The sequence below is a fragment of the Marmota flaviventris genome, chromosome 5, assembly GCF_047511675.1.
Source record: "Marmota flaviventris isolate mMarFla1 chromosome 5, mMarFla1.hap1, whole genome shotgun sequence".
In the NCBI taxonomy this organism is placed as follows: Eukaryota; Metazoa; Chordata; class Mammalia; order Rodentia; family Sciuridae; genus Marmota; species Marmota flaviventris.
In genome coordinates this window covers 64,394,649-64,412,379 of record NC_092502.1, presented here as the reverse complement: position 1 = coordinate 64,412,379, position 17,731 = coordinate 64,394,649, and positions in this window count along the sequence as shown.

Sequence of the window (17,731 nt, the reverse complement as noted above, 5' to 3'; positions counted from 1 at the left end):
AAAAAATTGGGCAAACATTAATGCTCTAATTCCCTTTTGGGATTCATGGTAAATATTAGCACATTAAAGGTTCTGACAAGTCCTGTTAAATTGTCTAACTTTGTTTGACTTGGTGCTTCTCAGATTTATTTGATCTTGGAAACTTGTTTGATCTTGACCTGTCCACAAGGCCCTGCTCTGGACAAGCATATGGTTTAAATTCTTATCTCCTATCTTGTTTTTCCTTTTGTATTTTGAAGGGAGTTGATGGAAGTTCCTCTTTTGGAATTAGGCTGGATCGTGCCAACTCCTACTTGGGTGACGGTGAGCAACTCACTCCTCCTGGGTCTTAATTTCCCCCTCTGTAAAATGACAGTGATGTGCCATTTTGTCTCTAAGTTCTCTTCTACTTCTAGCATGCCATCACCTAAGCATAAGGAATTGATGGGGCCACCAGGCAAAATATCAGAATAAACTACGTGTATTTATATATCATTAATCTCATTCGGTCACCTTGGGACAAAATAAAAATGTTTCCCAAACTCTAGAACTCTTAAGCATATAAACATTAATTTGCTTCATCTGCTAGTAAATTGTAGGACATATTCTCCATAATCACATGATCATTCAATTTTTCAGAAATTCAAGGTTTTCTTTGATCATCCAGTTTCCAGGATAATGGGAAAGCCTGAAGGGAATGGAAATGGAAATGCAGTGGACTTCAGGCAAGCAACTTTGCCTCTCTAGGACTTTTGTTCTTATTCATAAAAAGTAAATAATGACAGAGTGCCTTTTTCTCTTGTCAAGACTGATGATCACAGAGCAACTCTTCTTCTGAATGCCTTTTGTCTTCCTGGAGTCTCAAGACATATTGTTGGCCCCACTCCTAGTCATTCCTAGGGCTAGGTGGGCACTGTGAAAATATTCCTTTTGAGAGTATTCATACTAGTGTTATGTAGGTGAGATTCTGATACCCTAACATGAGAGACAATTTGCTCTGCTTCAATGACACTTCTTATTGTGGTTTGGATATGAGGTGTCCACCAAAAGCTCTGTGTTAATTCAGGAGGTAAAATGGTTAGGTTATGAAAGTATAACCTAATCTGTGAATTAATACATTTGATGGATTGATAATTTGAATGGATTACTGGGTGGTAACTCTAGGGGGTGGGGCCTGACTGAATAAAGAGGATCACTGGGGGAATGCCTTGGAGATTACTTTTATCTCTGGCTTCTCCTGCTCTCTCCCTCTCTGCTTCCTGGCCACCATGAGCTGAGTAGCTTTCCTTTGCCATGATGTTCTGCCTCACTTTGGGTCCAGAGCAATGAATTTGACTGAGCATGGACTGAACTTCTTCCTTTTCTAAGTTGTTTTTGTCAGATGTTTTGGTCACAGCAACAAAAAGCTGACAAACAGAAATTAGTTAACAAGAATGGGGTCTTTGGTATGACTAACCTTACCAGGTGGTTCAAAAGCCTTTGGAACTAGTTTGTAGGAGAAGTTTGGAAAAGGTTGGAGATGAAGGATGGAGAAGTCTAAGAATGTTGTAAGGAAAGATTAATGGGCAATTCACGTGGGAGCTCAGAAGACCAGAATGCTAATAAGAATCTAGACAGTAAAGACTGTGCTCATAAGGTTTCAGAAAGGAAGGAAGACTCTACTAGAATTTTAACTAGAAGTTATTTGTGTTCCATTCTGGCAAAAAACTTATCTATATTTTGCTCAGGCTCTGAGATTTTCTGTGAGACAGAATTTAAAGGTAATGAACTAATTAATCTGATGGAGGAAATTTCAAGACAGCACAGCATTCAAGTTTTCAGATCTTCAAGGTGCTCTTTGATCATCCAGTTTCCAGGATAATGGGGAAGCCTGAAGGGATTTGGTGGTGGCATGGGTATTGGTGGCAGCCTTTAGCTAGGTTTACTGTGAGAATTGGGAGCAAAAAATAGAAAAGAAAGATTTGAAAAATTTGCAGTTTTCCCAGAAAACCTGTGTAAATTTGGGGCCAAGGAAGAGGTGATTGTTGAAGAGATTATTACCACAAAAGAGAAGCTAAGTACTTTGCATAGAGGCATTAGGAACACTATCTCAAGTACATCTCAGGAATCAGCAACAGCACACCCATTGCACACTCAAGGGTGTAGAAGTGAAAACTTACTTAAGAGACCTTGGGTGCATCCTGCTTGCACAGGAGTGCCTGAAAAACTGTTTCCCCAGGATTTATTTCACTGTGTTCAGTTACTCAGGCACTCAGAGGCTGCTACAGCCATGGTCCAAGAGGGACTTGCTAATTTACAAACAGGAAACAGAGCTTGGTGTTGTGCAAGTTCTGTAGGAATGCAGGATACTGGAGTTAAGGAGTCATGGAGGCTTCCAATGAGATTTCAAAGGAAGACCTGGGATGCCAGCTGAAGTGCAGCAGGGTTGGAATACTCAAGTAGCCCCTGAGAGGAGAATGCCTGCATCCTCCATCTGTAAGCTGGAAGCTGAGGCTGCACCAAAGACCCTTGGATTAAGAGATGCCAGTAGTAGAATGTCTGCTGAAGAAAGCTGCTGGCTACAGATAGTGCCAGCCTAAGAAAGGTCACATAGGCTGTGACCAGCAAGGCCAAATGGGCAGGGCTGCCCAAGCCCCTTGGAGATCACAGCTCCCGACCATGTGTCCCAGATGCTGTATGTGAAGCAACAGAACCTAATGTTTGCCCAGCTGGGTTTCAGTCTTGTTTTGGCCCCATCCCTTTTTTCTATGCCCCAATTTCTCCTTTTTGGAATGGAAATGTTTACTACTTGCTGTTATATATTGGATGCATAGACTTGCTTTTGATCTTTACAGGGGCTCACAGTTAAGAGTTTGCCTTGAGTCTCAGAGGAGACTTTAGACTTGGACTTTGGGGCAATGCAGAAAATGTTAAGACTTGGAAATTTTACTAAATAACATTTTGCATTGTGAGACATGAGCTTTTGGGGGCCAGCTACAGAAAGTTCAAAGTTGCTGTGCTAATGCTGGAGGTGAAATGATTATATTATGAGAACCATAACCTAATCAGTGGATTAACCCATTTGATGGATTAATAATTTGAATGGGCTACTGGACTAACTCTAGGCAGGTGGGGCGTGGCTGGAGAAGGTAAGTCACTGGGGGGCATGCTTTGGGGATTATATATTTTGTCTGACTCCTCATGCTCTGTTTTGTAATTCCCATGAGCTAGGTCTCCCCCAGGCCCTTCTGCCATGATGTGTTCTGCCTCATCTTGTGTCCAGAATGGAGTCAGCCAACCATGGAATAAACCTCTGAATAATAATAAAGATTGGCTTCATCTGACAACATTGTCTAAAACCCGCCATGGCATGCTCTAACCCTTATATTATCTTGTACTTTGAATAAGTTCAAAATAAACGTTTCCTCCTCTAAGTTGTTTTTATCAGGTATTTTGGTCAGACATAAGACCAAAATCATCTTTGTAATGATTCTTCTTATAAAACAAAGCAGGACAGTCAGATAATCTTAGATTTGAACCCAGCAATATGTATATCAGCTGGGTACTCCTAGGAAAGCTGTTTCTCTTTGATCATCAGATTCTTCATCTATGAAGTGGGAATAACATGACTCATTGCAAAGCTGGTGCAGCAATGTTTGTAGAACTCTTTGTATAGTGCCTGGGCATGTAACATGTACTTAGCTAGGGTAATTAAAAACATAATCTATTTATTTAAGACATAAAATACAAGGAGCTTAGAGGAAATTTGTTACCATATCAAGACCATGAGTGGAAATCCTGCACAGCTATCAGAAAAGATACCTGTAATTGGCGCTCCTAGCCAATGTCCACTAATTGGCCTGCAATATTAATGCTGGCCAAAGAGCCTGTTGCTAATGTTGTCATTGTTCATTATTGAACACTGCCACCTAGTGGGTAACTCAGCCACATGCAGGCAAGGAAATCTGAGGTTATACCAGGTCACCTGGTCATACAAGGAAGAGAATATTTTCTTGGCCTTGACCTTACTGGTTTCAGCTTCTTGATTTGGAGCCATGCCTAGAAAGAGATATGGGAATTTCTACTTATGTAGACCCCCTTTGTCTTCATGCATTTGTCAAAGTGTCACAGAAACTAAATGACAGTTTAGGCTACTATTGTCCATGTGATTGGAGCCAAAGATTGGCTTCATCAGGCAACACTGTCTAAAATAGCGCCCCCCCAACATGCTCTAACCCTTATATTATCTTGTACATAAGGCATATCATTATCTGAAAATATTTGTTTATTTCTGTTCCACCCCCAATTGGGATGGAAGGAAGCTTTCTGAGTGCAAGGCCAGGCTAGCATGTTCACACCAAATGCAAGGGTTGACAAGAGCAGGCATTCAAAAATACTTATCTCAGTAGTAGAGAACTTACCTAACACATATGAGGTCCTGGGTTCAATCCTCAGTATTGAAAAAACATTGTAACTAGTAGAAAAAAATTAACAAAGACAATGCTGATAAAGCTATTATTATTTAAGGTTCTTCCTTATTTGTCAGGTGCAGAGCAACTCTGTACATGGATCATCTCATTTAATCTTTATAGTCACCTCACCTGATGGGGGGAACATACCTCCATGTAGGGTCAGAAATTTCTAGGGCCCAGAAGTGATCTTCCCAATTCAACGATCATAGTTCCTCTTTGCTAGAATTATAATGTCATATCACAATGCCATATCTTATTAACCCTTTGTCTTTTGTAATCTATGTTAAAGTTTCACCCATTTTATAGAGTTGAAAACTAAGTCACATGGAAATAAAGCTGTTTGTCCAGAGTCACTCAGTTCAGCCTTTGAACCCAGGTTTCTAGCTCCAACAGTCCTTTCTCTTCATCGCAACTACCACATTGCCTTCTATGAGATCTATGAATAAAAAGGGATTTCTCAGTGCTGTCCTGTTCTGAGAACTCCAGTTCTGAGTTTGGGCTCAGCCTTGGGGTGATGTCTGCTCCCAAGCTAAGGCTCAAGTGGGCCTTTCTTTAGCCAGGTCTTCATTAGCCCCTAGATGCCTTCTGCACCTTCACTTCAAAAATAATGAGTTAAAACTTACTGAGATTTTATTGTGTGCCAGTCCAGAGTTCAAACGATCTTGTTTAATTTCATCAATAGCCCTGTAAAACAGGTTCTGTTGATATTCCCATTTTGCAAACAAGAAAACTGAGGCCCCAAAGTTATGTCATTTCCCTATAGTTAGCCTTTGCTTTTAGGATACACTCCCAAGCTCCAGCAGCCTCGTTAGTGGGCCAATGCTGCTGCATTCCCTCTGCGGCCATTGGAAAATTTCAGGGCACCTCTGCTTGGTACAGCACTTCCCAGAATGTTTGAGCTCGGAAACTGTGCCAAAGTTGGCACCCACAGGGATACCGGGCATCCTGCAGCTAGCCCCCCTCCCCCCCCGCATTTGCAGTTCCAGCCTACGGTTACTCTTCAATTAGTTTCCATCTGTAGAAGCAGCAATTCCCTAGGGGTACATGGGCCAAAAAGAGAGACCGACTCAGCCAAGATCCAAAAATATCTTCACTGCAGCAAGCAAGCTAGTGATGGAGAGGAGGAAAAATTTCCCTTCAAGGCCTGGACATTTCTCAAAGACAGCCCACTCAGCTTATGTAAGAAGGATTCACAGCTAAGGAACTCAATCAAGGCCCTACGAATCTAGGACAATCCTGCCAGTTATGTGTTAATTAAAAGTTATGTAGGGGCCACCCATATGCCCTCTGGGAAAGCTGACACTGTGCTTACTGAATTGTCTGTCCTGGATTACCAGGCCTGGGCCAGGGGCCCAGGCAACACCCACAAGAATAATGGAAAGGTCATTCCATTGGAATCAGTTCAGATGACTTTCTCCCTTCCTTGAACCTTTCCTCCAAAGCCATATGCAACAGTAGCGTTCAGGAGAATTCTGGGCCTCCTTATATTCATTAATTCATGCTTTCATTTATTTATGTACTTGTATATTTATACATTTTGAATTAATGTCTATTAAGCATCACCTCTCTTTCAAGTCAGCACCAGGCGGTGAGAACATCAAAGTGAGTTAGACACAGTGGTGTGCTGGTAAGTGGTGAATAGCTGGCTCTCTGAGTACAGTGCTGACCTGAATGCTGGTTGGCATTTTCCTTTAATGAGTAAGGCGAAAGTGAAAGTGCAAAGACCTCAGTCAATGACAGTCCTCGCTGACATATCAGACCATAATGTCAACGATGGAAGGATAGCTCCTCAATTGTATTAGCTCTTTGCAGACACTGCTTTTCAGTTTAATTTGCATTATTAATGTTTTTCCACCAATTTCTTGAGTATAGACAATCAACAAAACAATAAATCAAGCCCTGATTTTGTAGCATTTGATAATTTTCAAATATGTTCATTGTGGCCATTTTCAAGTTATTGATATTTGGTCATTGAGTATGGCTTTAAGATACAGTCAGGCACGGTGGCGCACACTTATAATCCCAGTGGCTTGGGACGCTGAGGCAGCAGGATAACGAATTCAAAGCCAGCCTCAGTATTGGCGAGGCGCTAAGGAACTCAGTGAGACCTTGTCTCTAAATAAAAGACAAACTAGGACTGAGGATGTGGCTCAGTGGTAGAGTGCCCCTGAGTTCAATCCCTGGTACAAAAAAAAAAAAAAAAAAAAAAAAAGAAAAAGAAAAGGAAAGATGCATAATATAGATAAATGTAATCTCTGGTGCATATATCATAGTAAAATGTAGGAATTAGGAAGGAATGAGTTTTGAGCAGTTGTTTTTTGTTTTAAACATACCCTATTTAATTGTAAGCTTATAAAATTTGATTTTTGATAATGGCTATGTTTAATAGTCAGTTTATAATAATCCTGGGCATTCAGTGACTGGCTTTAATAAGCTGGATTTGTCAACTCTAGCATGTTCCCTGTTTAGACATAGTCTACTGAGTTAAGAAATTTACAATTGAGTTGGGGGAAAACTCTCAAATTGTGAAAGATTTTATAGAAAGAAAATCAAGGTGCCAGGGAGCATTTAGAGGCAGATCTAGCCCAGAGTTAGGTTTGGGGAAAACTTTATGAACAAAGACTTCTAATCCAAACCCTGAAGGAAAGCAGGGATTAACTATGTGGAGGGCAAAAAGGGATTCCAGGTGAGAGGCCACCTTAGCAAAGGTATGGAGTAAAACCAGACAATAGAAACTTCCAGAAATACAAAGTCCTCATTATGCCTGGAAGAAAGTGTTCAAGGCAAGGTAGTAACATGGAATAAGATAGGCCAGAGGGGAGTACAGAGTCATCACATATAAACTATTTCAAAAGAGTTTGTTCTAGAGTTGGTGAGTACTCACTGGTGGCTTATGTATATGAGGCACCATGACTAGACTTCTTACTAGATAGATCATTCTACTGAAGAATCAGAAAGATATAGAGAGGGCAAGACTGGAGGCTGCTGCAGCAACCTAGAGAGAGATGAAGGCTGCCCACATGGAGTAATGGCAAAGGGGATAGAGGAAACAGAGGAAATCAAGAGACATTTAGGAGCTGGGTGGGATGGTACATGCCTGTATACCCAGTGGCTCAGGAGGCTGAGGCAGAAGGATCATAAGTTCAAAGCCAGCCTCAGCAACTTAGTGAGGCCCTGTTTCGAAATAAAAATAAAACAAGCTGGGGAGTAGAGATACTTTGGATTGGATAGAGGGGAATGAAGGGAGCGGAGGGGGTGTGGGTTGGGAAGGAGAGTAGAATGAATCTGACATTATTACCCTATGTGCATATATGACGGCATGACCGGTGTGATTCTACATTATATACAACCAGATTCTACATTATATACAACCAGAAGAATGAGAAATTATACTCCATTTATGTATGATGTGTCAAAATGCATTCTATTGTCATGTATAACTAATTAGAACAATTTTTTAAAAAAAGTATAAAAAAAGGGTGGGGCTGGGGATGTGGCTCAGTGCTTAAGCACCCCTGGATTCAATGCCTGGTACTGCCAAAAAAAAAAAAAAAGTCATTTAGGAGGTTGTATCTGTGGTATAAGGTAATTTTGTGTGTGTGTGTGTGTGTGTGTGTGTGTGTTATGGGGTGGGGGGAGTATTGAGGGAAATGAAGTCAATAATGATACTCGGGTTTCTTTCTCTTCTTTCTTTCTTTCTTTCTTTTTTTTTTTAAGCAGGGGTTGAACCCAGGGGAGCAGCCACATCTCCAGACCTTTTTATGCTTTATTTTTAGACAGGTCTCACTGAGTTGTTTAGGGCCTTGCTAAGTTGCTGAGGCTGGCTTTGAACTCATGATCTCATGATTCTCCTGTCTCAGCCTCCGGTGTTGCTGGGATTATAGGTGTGTACAGCTGCACCCAACTGACACTCAGGTTTCTGACAAAAAAAAAAAAACCAAAAAAAACAAACAAAAAAAACCAAACAAACAACAACAACAACAACAAAAAACAAATAGAGGGATGCAAGTAGGAGATGGTGTAGGCCCTGGTGGTAATTGGCTTGAGGGATGATGAGTTCATTTTCAAACAAGTTGAAGGTATCTAAGTGAACATCCAAGTGAAGATAACCAGAAATCACTTGAACCTATAGGTCTGAAGCTCAGGACTGAAATCTAGGCTGGAAAATGAATTGAAGAGGTATCAGCATGCAGAAGATAACCCTACCATGTGTGTAAATGACATATTATATATGAACTTATACATTAGACTTGGTGAAATATGGCAAATGATATATCTATATCATCCCAGGACATGTCAGAATCACTCACATTTAGGGGTCATTTACTCTACCATCACTATACACTCATTTCACACCCAATCTTTCAATCATTACTGCTACCCTGTAATGCAGGTATGATGATTACCTCCATTTTGTGGATGAGGAAACTGAGGCATGCAGAGGGAACTGGCTTCCCCAAGGCTGCACAAGGACTGTTCGTGCCCAGATTGGAAGCCAGCCAATCTGATGCTGGAGGCTCCCACTCTGAACTGTAATACTGGGCTGCTTCTGTGTCAAAATATGCAGACAACAAGAGAGGACCGAAGGATAGAACCCTGAGAAGAAGGCCATGTAAGACACAGGAAGAGAAATTGCAAATAAAAGGGGTGGTGGGAGTGGGAACTTGAGGTTCTTACTTGGAAGGTCAACTTCTTAAAATTTTCCGCCCCATGAATTAAGTTGCCTATAAAAACTGTAGTGAAACTGCATTTACTAAATGTTCTTTTCTGATCATAAATGTAATGCTTTGTCCTTGTAGAAAATTTAGAAGTATAGAAGATGCTAGGAAGGAAAATAAAATCACCATTATTCAGCCCCCTAGAAGTAATCATAGTAATGGTTGGGCATATATCACTTCCTGGATGCCGGCCAAGACAACATACTGGAGATTATATATATATTTAAAGTTTTGTTTTGAAACTACTTTTTATTTTTTCTAAAGTTGTCCATCTTAAAATCAGGATTTATCTTATGAAAAGTGAAAAGTGGTGCTTTATCTGTAAATGGCAAATTTTTATTCCTTGTTGTACAAAGAATGTGGCATCTTGTAACTTATATATTAGACTTGGTGAAATATGGCAGGCAATATATCTTCTATAATTCAAAATGTACTAAAAAGTATACAAAGAAAGATCTCTTCCACTTCTGACGATGCCACTTCTCCTCCCTGGAGGCACACAATATTTTCTAGTTGCTTTTCTACCCTTGCATATACATCCTAATGTACATATGAGAAAATAACATGTGTCCGCCTCTCTTTAAATACATGGTAATGTATCATCTACACCATGGCATCTTGAACTTGTTTTTAACTAACACTATATGTTGGAAATTTTTTCCCCCTACAGTTGCAAATTTTCCTTTGAAAGAACAGACCACAATTCATGAAAAAGTCCTGTATCGTTGTGCAAAGTTATTCCTAATCTTTTGCTCAAACAAATGCCATGATGAGTTACCTTGTTTATTTTACACACATACCAGTCAATCTATTAAGTCTCTAGAAATAAAACTGCTGAACTCAGTTGCTATTTTGACAGATATTATCAAATTGACCTCCATAAATGTTGTTCCAATTTATACTTTTTTCAAGAATGTATGAAATTTATTCTCCTACACCATTTCAAGGAAGGATGTTATCAAAATATTATCCTTGCTACATTGATAGGTGAAAATTGTATCTTTAATAAATTTTTTTATTTCAGAATAATTTTTAGATTTTATGGAAAAATTGTGAAGAGAGCATAGAGTGCATTTATACCCCATGCCAAGTTTCACCTTGTGGTAACATCTTATATTGCCATGGTATGTGCATCAAAACTAAGAAATCAATGCTCACATATTACTATTAAATAAACCCCAGATTTTATTTGGATTTAAGCATTTTTTTCTACTCACATCCCCGTCGTGTTCCTGGATCCTGGCCAGGAGAACATATTGCATTTAGTCATCATTTAGTCTCTTTTGGTCTCTGACAGTTTCACAGTCCTCTCATGTTCTTCATGACCTTGACAGTTTTGAGGAGTGCTGATTAGTATTTTGTTAAATGTCTCTTAATTTTGACTTGTCTGGTGTTTGTCCTCATGATTAGACTGGGGTTGTAGGTTTTTTTGAGGGGTGTCAGAGGGTACTTGACATCTACACTGAGGAGTGTTGGCTAGGTGTCTCCACTGTTCCTCCAATCTCTGAGTCACTAAGTCAAGCCCAATCCCAACAGAGAAATCATAATATAATCATAATTAGCATTTATCTTACAAGTAGGGTGAGTTAAATTTATAAGTTTAAGACTTATCTCTATTTCCTAAACTTTTGATATTTTGTCTATCTTCCTGTTGTATTTTTAGTCTTCATGGGAAATAAGCTTTTCCTGCATAATGAAAAATTTTAAAATCTTCCCCAGTTCACCATTTGTTGTTTATTTTTGTTGTGGTTTTTGCCATATAAAATTTTGGGGTGGGGTAGTATCAGGGGTATAACCCAGGGGCACTCTAACACTGAGCTACATCTATTTTTTATTTTGAGACAGGGTCTTGCTAAAGTTGATTAGAGCCTTGCTAAGTTGCTGAGGCTGGCTTTGAACTTGTGATCTTCCTGCCTCGGCCTCCTGAGTAGCTGGGACTACAGGTGTGCACCATTATATTGGGCTAAAAGTTTTTATGTAAAAAAACTTATCAGTTTTTTCCTTTATGACTTACGGGTTTCTGTCACAGTTCAAAATGTAGTACTTATTCTATGCTGATTTTTAAAATGTTGTTTTTTCCTTTTTGAGGATATGTCTTTGATCAACCTTGAGTTTATTCTTGTGTAAAAATAAGTAGGATTTAATTTCATTTATTTTTCATAGGGCTACTCAGTTGTTCTAATAGCAATTTGCTGAAGTCTGTTTTACACGATTTTATTTGAAATGCAGTAGATAATTTTGCAGGAGAAAAGCACAAGACACCAGCCCCCCAGGTGACCCATGTGTTAAAAGCCTTTTCCACAGGGTGGTGCTATTGGGAAGTGGTGGAACCTCTAGGAGGTGAGGCCAGAGCAAGGTCCTTAGGTCACTGTGGGGAGTGACCTTGAAGGGGATTGTGGGTCCTTAGTCCCTTTTTTTTTGCTCCCTGGCTTGTTATGAAAGTGGTTTTTCTCTGCCACACACTGCTGCCGGGGTGATGTGCTACCTCCCCATTGGCTCCAAACAATGGGGCAATCAACTGTGGGCTGGAACTTCCAAAAATGTGAGCCAAAATAAGCTTTCTCTTTTATAAATTAATTATCTCAGGCATTTCATTATTGTCACACAAAGCAGACTAACTCAGCCCTCTCCATTTCAATTCTCATGTTCTTTTCCTAGAAGCAGACAAAGCAAAACAGACAAATCCTTCACATTTGACATTATTGTTCATAGAGCCTGACTTCGATATTTCTGGGCACAGTTTTCATTCTGAAACACCTCTGTCTTATCCTGGCCTTATATCAACAACAGCTGAAGGGCAGCATGGCCCCAGTCTGCAGCTTGGCAGCAGGTAAGGGCAGAGATCATCAGAGTCATATAGGGTTGCTAGTGTTGTCTTAAATCTATCATCAGAGCTGCAGGCTCAGAATAATAGTGAGATGGATTCTGTTGCTAGAAATTCCTCACATGTAAGTCAACCCTGATTTGGAAATAACCACTTGAGTATATCAGGGGAGATGGTGTTTGATTCTAAAATTCTCCAAGGCAGTACCTGGGTACACTGATAACAGAATTAGGGGGCATGATCTACTTACATGTTTAGAACATTGTGAATAAGGTTCTACACCAAAAACCAAATGAGAAATGCAAGTGCCATGTGCTTGGAGAGGACAGTTCTGCCAGGTACAGTCTCTGCATCGGAGAAGAGGACAATAGAGTTGGATAGTAGGCACTCACCTGAGCAGACAAATTTGCAAGACTACAGGGCAAGAGATCTTCCCTAGAGTTCCATCCAAGGCCCATCCTTCATTAAAATCTGCAGAAATAGTCTAGAGGCCTAAAAGTGAACTATGATCTGAAGTTTCTGAGTGACATCATTTTTCCCCCCAAATAGCAAAGAACTCAGCAGAAAAAGTTAGACATGGCAAACTTTTGTAAAAATATCTGGAATTTATGCAGAAGGTATCATATGAAATTAAAGGTGAATAAAAAGCAATAATAATAATGCTAAGTGAAGTTAGCCAATCCCAAAAAACCAAATGCCCAATGTTTTCTCTGATACAAGGAGGCTGATTCATAGTGGGGTAGGGAGGGGGAGCATCAGAGGAATAGACAAACTCTAGATTGGGCAGAGGGGTGGGAGAGGAAGGGAGAGGAAGGGAGAAGGTGGGGGTTAGAAATGATTGTTGTATGTAATGAAGATTATTATCCAAAGTACATGTATGAAGACATGAATTGGTGTGAATATACTGTGTATACAACCAGAGATATGAAAAATGTGCTCTATATGTGTGATGTAAATTGTAATGCATTCTGCTGTCATATATAAATAAAAAATAATTTAAAAAGCATTTTACAGATATTTTTAAAAATAAAAGTAATATTTAATTCTTAAAAAATATAAAAAGTCAAAGTAGAAAACGGAGGGCTCTATTTTACATTTGATTTCATTCACACCACTATTAATGCATGCTAATTTAGTCCTTTTGTATATGCTTTACCCTGCTTTAAGCCCTTGACCATATATTAACTTATGGAATATTCAAAACTAGCCGCAAAGGAGGGTCCATTATTTTCCCAATTTCACACATTATTGATTGAAGTCCAGAGAGAGTGAGCAACCAATGGAAGGTTCCACAGCTAAGTGGCTAAGGTGGGTTTGATCTGGCATCAGCCCTGGGCATGTGGTGTATTTCTGGACTCCCTAGAAAGGCTCCATGCTGTGTGGGCAAATGTCACAGGGATTAATTTCTTCCCTAAAGAGTGGAGAGCAAGTCACACTGACTGTTGTGTTTTCAAGTTTAGCAAAATCCTAGGTATGCACTAGATGGGAAATAAATTAATAAATGTTGACTACTTAAATAGAGATATGACCAAAGTCTCAAAAAATGATTATTGAATTTTTTATAATATGGGTCTGGTTTTCTTTTTGAAAAAAAGTCATAAGAATCCTATGATAGACATTCTTTAAGAGGATCCCAAAGATCTTCCCCTCTTGGTACTCATGTCCTCATGTATTTCTCTGCCTTGAAGGTGGAATGGATTTATTGACTTGCTTTTAACAGACAGGACACAGCAGGTGTGCTGGGATGATTAGTTAGAAAAAGACTGTGGCCTCCATCCTGGGCACCCTCTTTTCCCTTCTTTGGATTTCTCACCTAGGGGTAAGCCAAGTACCAAGAACTTAGGCAGCTCTGCAGAGAAGCCCATGTGCTTGGCTTGGAAGCAAATCTTCTGAGGCCAGCCAACAATCTTGTGAATACATTTGGAAGTGGATCTTCCAGGCCCAGCTGAGCCTTGAAATGATGCGACTCTGGATGTTGGTTTGACTGCAAACCCCATGAGTGACCTTGAGCCAGAGGCTCCCAGCCAAGCCATGCCCAGTTCAGACCCACAGAAACTGAGATCATAAAAGACTTCTGTTTTATGCCTTAAGTTTTTGGGGAAATTTATTATGTAGCAACGGATAAATAATGCAGATATCCAAGGTACAAAGTACTCTATATGGAAATAAGATTTCCATTTTTAAAGATTTTTTTTTTATAATTTTATTTGTTTCTTGTGTGGAGCTGAGGATCAAACCCAGTGCCTCATGTGTACCAGGCAAGTGCTTTATCACTGAGCCACAACCCAGCCCAAGATTTTTCATTTTTTAAAAAGAAAAAGCCTATGGTTTATTTGTGCATTTAGGTTTTTTTATTCCTGTGTAATTAAAAAAAGTGTGTTTACATGAAAAAAGAATCTAATTTCATTTTATTTAAAAGTTTTTAGAATTTAAAAATTGTGATAGAAGTATAAAAATTTTCATCTTAACCATCTTTAAGTATACAGTTCTGTAGTGTAAAATCCATGTTGTTATTCAATCAATTTCTAAGACTTTTTCATCTTGTAAAAGTGAAATTCTATAGTATGCAATAAACAACTCTCCATTTCACCCTCTACTAGTTACTGGCAACTAGCATCCCACTTTCTATTTGTATGAGTTTGACTACTCTTGATATTTCTGTAGGTACGTTCATACAATGTTTTTCTTTTTGTGACTAGCTCATTTCACTTAGCACAATATCTTCAAGTAAGTCCACCCTACACTCAAGGGAGGAGACTACAGAAGGATTTGAATATTAGGAGGTGGGAATCTTTGGGGTTTTCATGAGGGCTGTCTACCAGAAGATCCTTGTAAGACTAAGACAGGATAACCGGAATCCCATATTTATGTTGTAGCATGTTTCAGAATTTCCTTCCTTTCTAAGGCTGATTAATATTCCACTGTGTATATGTATCACATTTTCCTTATGCATTCACAAGTCAATGGACAATTGAGTTGCTTCCACCTGTTGGTTATTGTAAATAATGCTGCTTGTAAACATAGGTATACAAACATTTCTTCAAAATCCTGCTTTAAATTCTTTTGGACATATATACAGATGTGGAATTTGTAGACCATATAAATTTCTTTTTAACTTTTTGAGGAACCTCTGTAATGTTTTCTGTGGTGGCTGCTCCATTTGACATTCTCACAACAGTACAGTGAGCTTCAACTTCTCCACAACACAACAGCATTAATTATGTCCTGTTTTCTGTATCTATCCATCTCTCTCTCTCTACATTTCAGTGACAGTCAACCTAATGGGTATGAGATGATGATGTAATTTTAATTTTCAGTTCCCTAATGATGTTAAATGTATTTTCACATGATAGTTGACTATTTATGCATCTTCTTTGGAGCACTGTCTATTCAAGTCCTTTGTCTGTTTTTAATTGGGTTATTTGTTTTTTTATTGATTAATTGCAGATATTATTCATATATTCAGAATATTAATCCCTTGTGAGATATATTTTCTTCCATTCTAAATGTGACCTTTCACAGTTAATTATGTCCTTTGAGGCTGGCATTTTAAATTTTGAAGTAGTCCAATTTGTCTGCTTTTAGTTTTGTTTCCTGTGCTTTTGGTAACATATCCAAAAAAATCATTGCCAAATCCATGTCATGAAGCTTTTCTTCCTAAGAGTTTTATAGTTATAGGTTTTATATTTCGTTATGTTTTTTTCCCTAGCTGATTAGTCAGTTGCCACACTCTTTGCTGAATAAAGAATTCCCTTCCTTTGATTTTGAACATTCTTTTGTTCAGAAACCAAATTCTAATGTCTATGAATATGCTTCTGAATCCTGTTCTGATCCATTGAGCTATTCATCTGTTTATCTACCACTGCCACATGGAGGTACTTAATGTAGGTTAATCTTACCTTCTGATTAAGCAGGCATATTTCCCTTCCTTTATTATTATTTTCTAAAGTTTTCTTGTGGCTTCTGCATATTTGCTATTTCTAAAAAGTTTATTATGGTTGTTAGGTTATTCCTCAGCTACCCCATCAGCACCGCCTTCCCTCTCCATCCCCCTAAAAACACTGCGTAGAGATTAAGAGAGAAGGGGAATAAGTAAGACTGACATTTGATACTGTTTGATATTTCTTCTACATATGTTCTTCCATTGGTATATCATATCTCAGGGAACAATAACCTCATGTCTCTATTTGCTCAAGAAAAAACAAAACAAGCAAACAAACCAACGTGGAGCTATGCTTGATGCCTTTGCAGAAGCTGGCAGTAGTAAGCACTCTAATGTGTTCAGATCACTAAGCAAACATTCCCCTCCTTCATTCAAGTCAAGTTTCCTTCTTACTGAAGTTTATGATTCAAACCTTCTTTGGGGAGTACTGAATTTTCTTGGTCTTTTATAATCAGGAGATTCAATCTTGTCCACCCTTGAATAAGAATTTAGGAAGATTAAGTCCTCCATGATCCCACCCCGCAGCAATTGAATCAGTTATTTCATGAATTGTTTTGTGGTCCCCAGTGTGGTTACTGAGAATTCAGCAGTCAGTATAATGTTGTGTGGAAGGCAAACATTCTCTTCTCTTGGGAAAGTTTTGTTTAATTAAGACTTTTTTTTTTGAGATAATTGTAGGTTCATAAGCAGTTGTAAGAAATAATACAGAGTGAAACCCCTAGTACCTGTTGCCCAGTTTATCTCAATGGTAACACACTGCAGAACTACAGTATAGTATCTCAACCAAACTATTGACATGGACACAGTCCAGACACAGAACATTTCCATTCCTACGCTGGATCCCTCAGCCTGCACCTTTATAGCCTCACCTACTCAGTAGAACATACACCTTCTCCTTAACCCTTGACAACCACTAATCTGTTGACCAATCATGTAATTTGTGATTTCAAGAATGCTGTATATATAAATGGAATTGAGAGACTGAATATACAAATTGCAATGACGAATATACTAACTGATGATGATAGAACTGAGAGTTTCTCCTTTTACTCAAAAGATAGGATTAACCAGGGGAAACCACACCTACTCCTGAACCAACCCATAAGAAGCTCTGCTCCTAGTTGTTTCTTTTCTTTTCTTTCTTTTTTTTGTGGTTGTATATGGACAGCATGCCTTTATTTTATTTATTTTTATGTGGTGCTAAGGATCAAACTCAGTGCCTCACACATGATAGGCAAGTGCTCTGCCACTGAGCTACAGCCCCAGGCCCCCTAGTTGGTTCTTACCTTTGTTATTATTTTTTTCTGCTGCAAGCTTTGAGCTTATTCTGCTCTTCTTCTAGATGATTGATTTGAGATTTTTTTTTTCATTTTACTAATGTATGGATCTATCACTGTACATTTTTATGTCATCTTCAGTCATATTCCACAAATTTTAATATGCTATATTTTCTCTCTTTTTTTCTTTGCAGTGCTGGGGATGGACCCAGAGCTTCACACAACTAGGTGAGTGCTCTACCACGGAGCTACATCCCCAGCCTTGTATTTCATTTTTATTCAGTTCAATATAGTTATTTCCCTTGAGAATTCATCTTTGACTTATGAATTGTTTTAAGCGTGTTGTTTAGCTTCCAAGTGTCTGGAAATTTTCCTGTTATCTTTCTTTATTGATTTCTAGTTGGATTCCATTGTGGTCAGAGAACACATGCCTTGTGATTTTAATTCTTTAAAGTTTGATGAGGCTTGATTTATGGCACTGGATACTGTCTAGGTCCCTCGGGCACTTAAAAAGAACGTGCTCTGCTGTTGTTGAATGC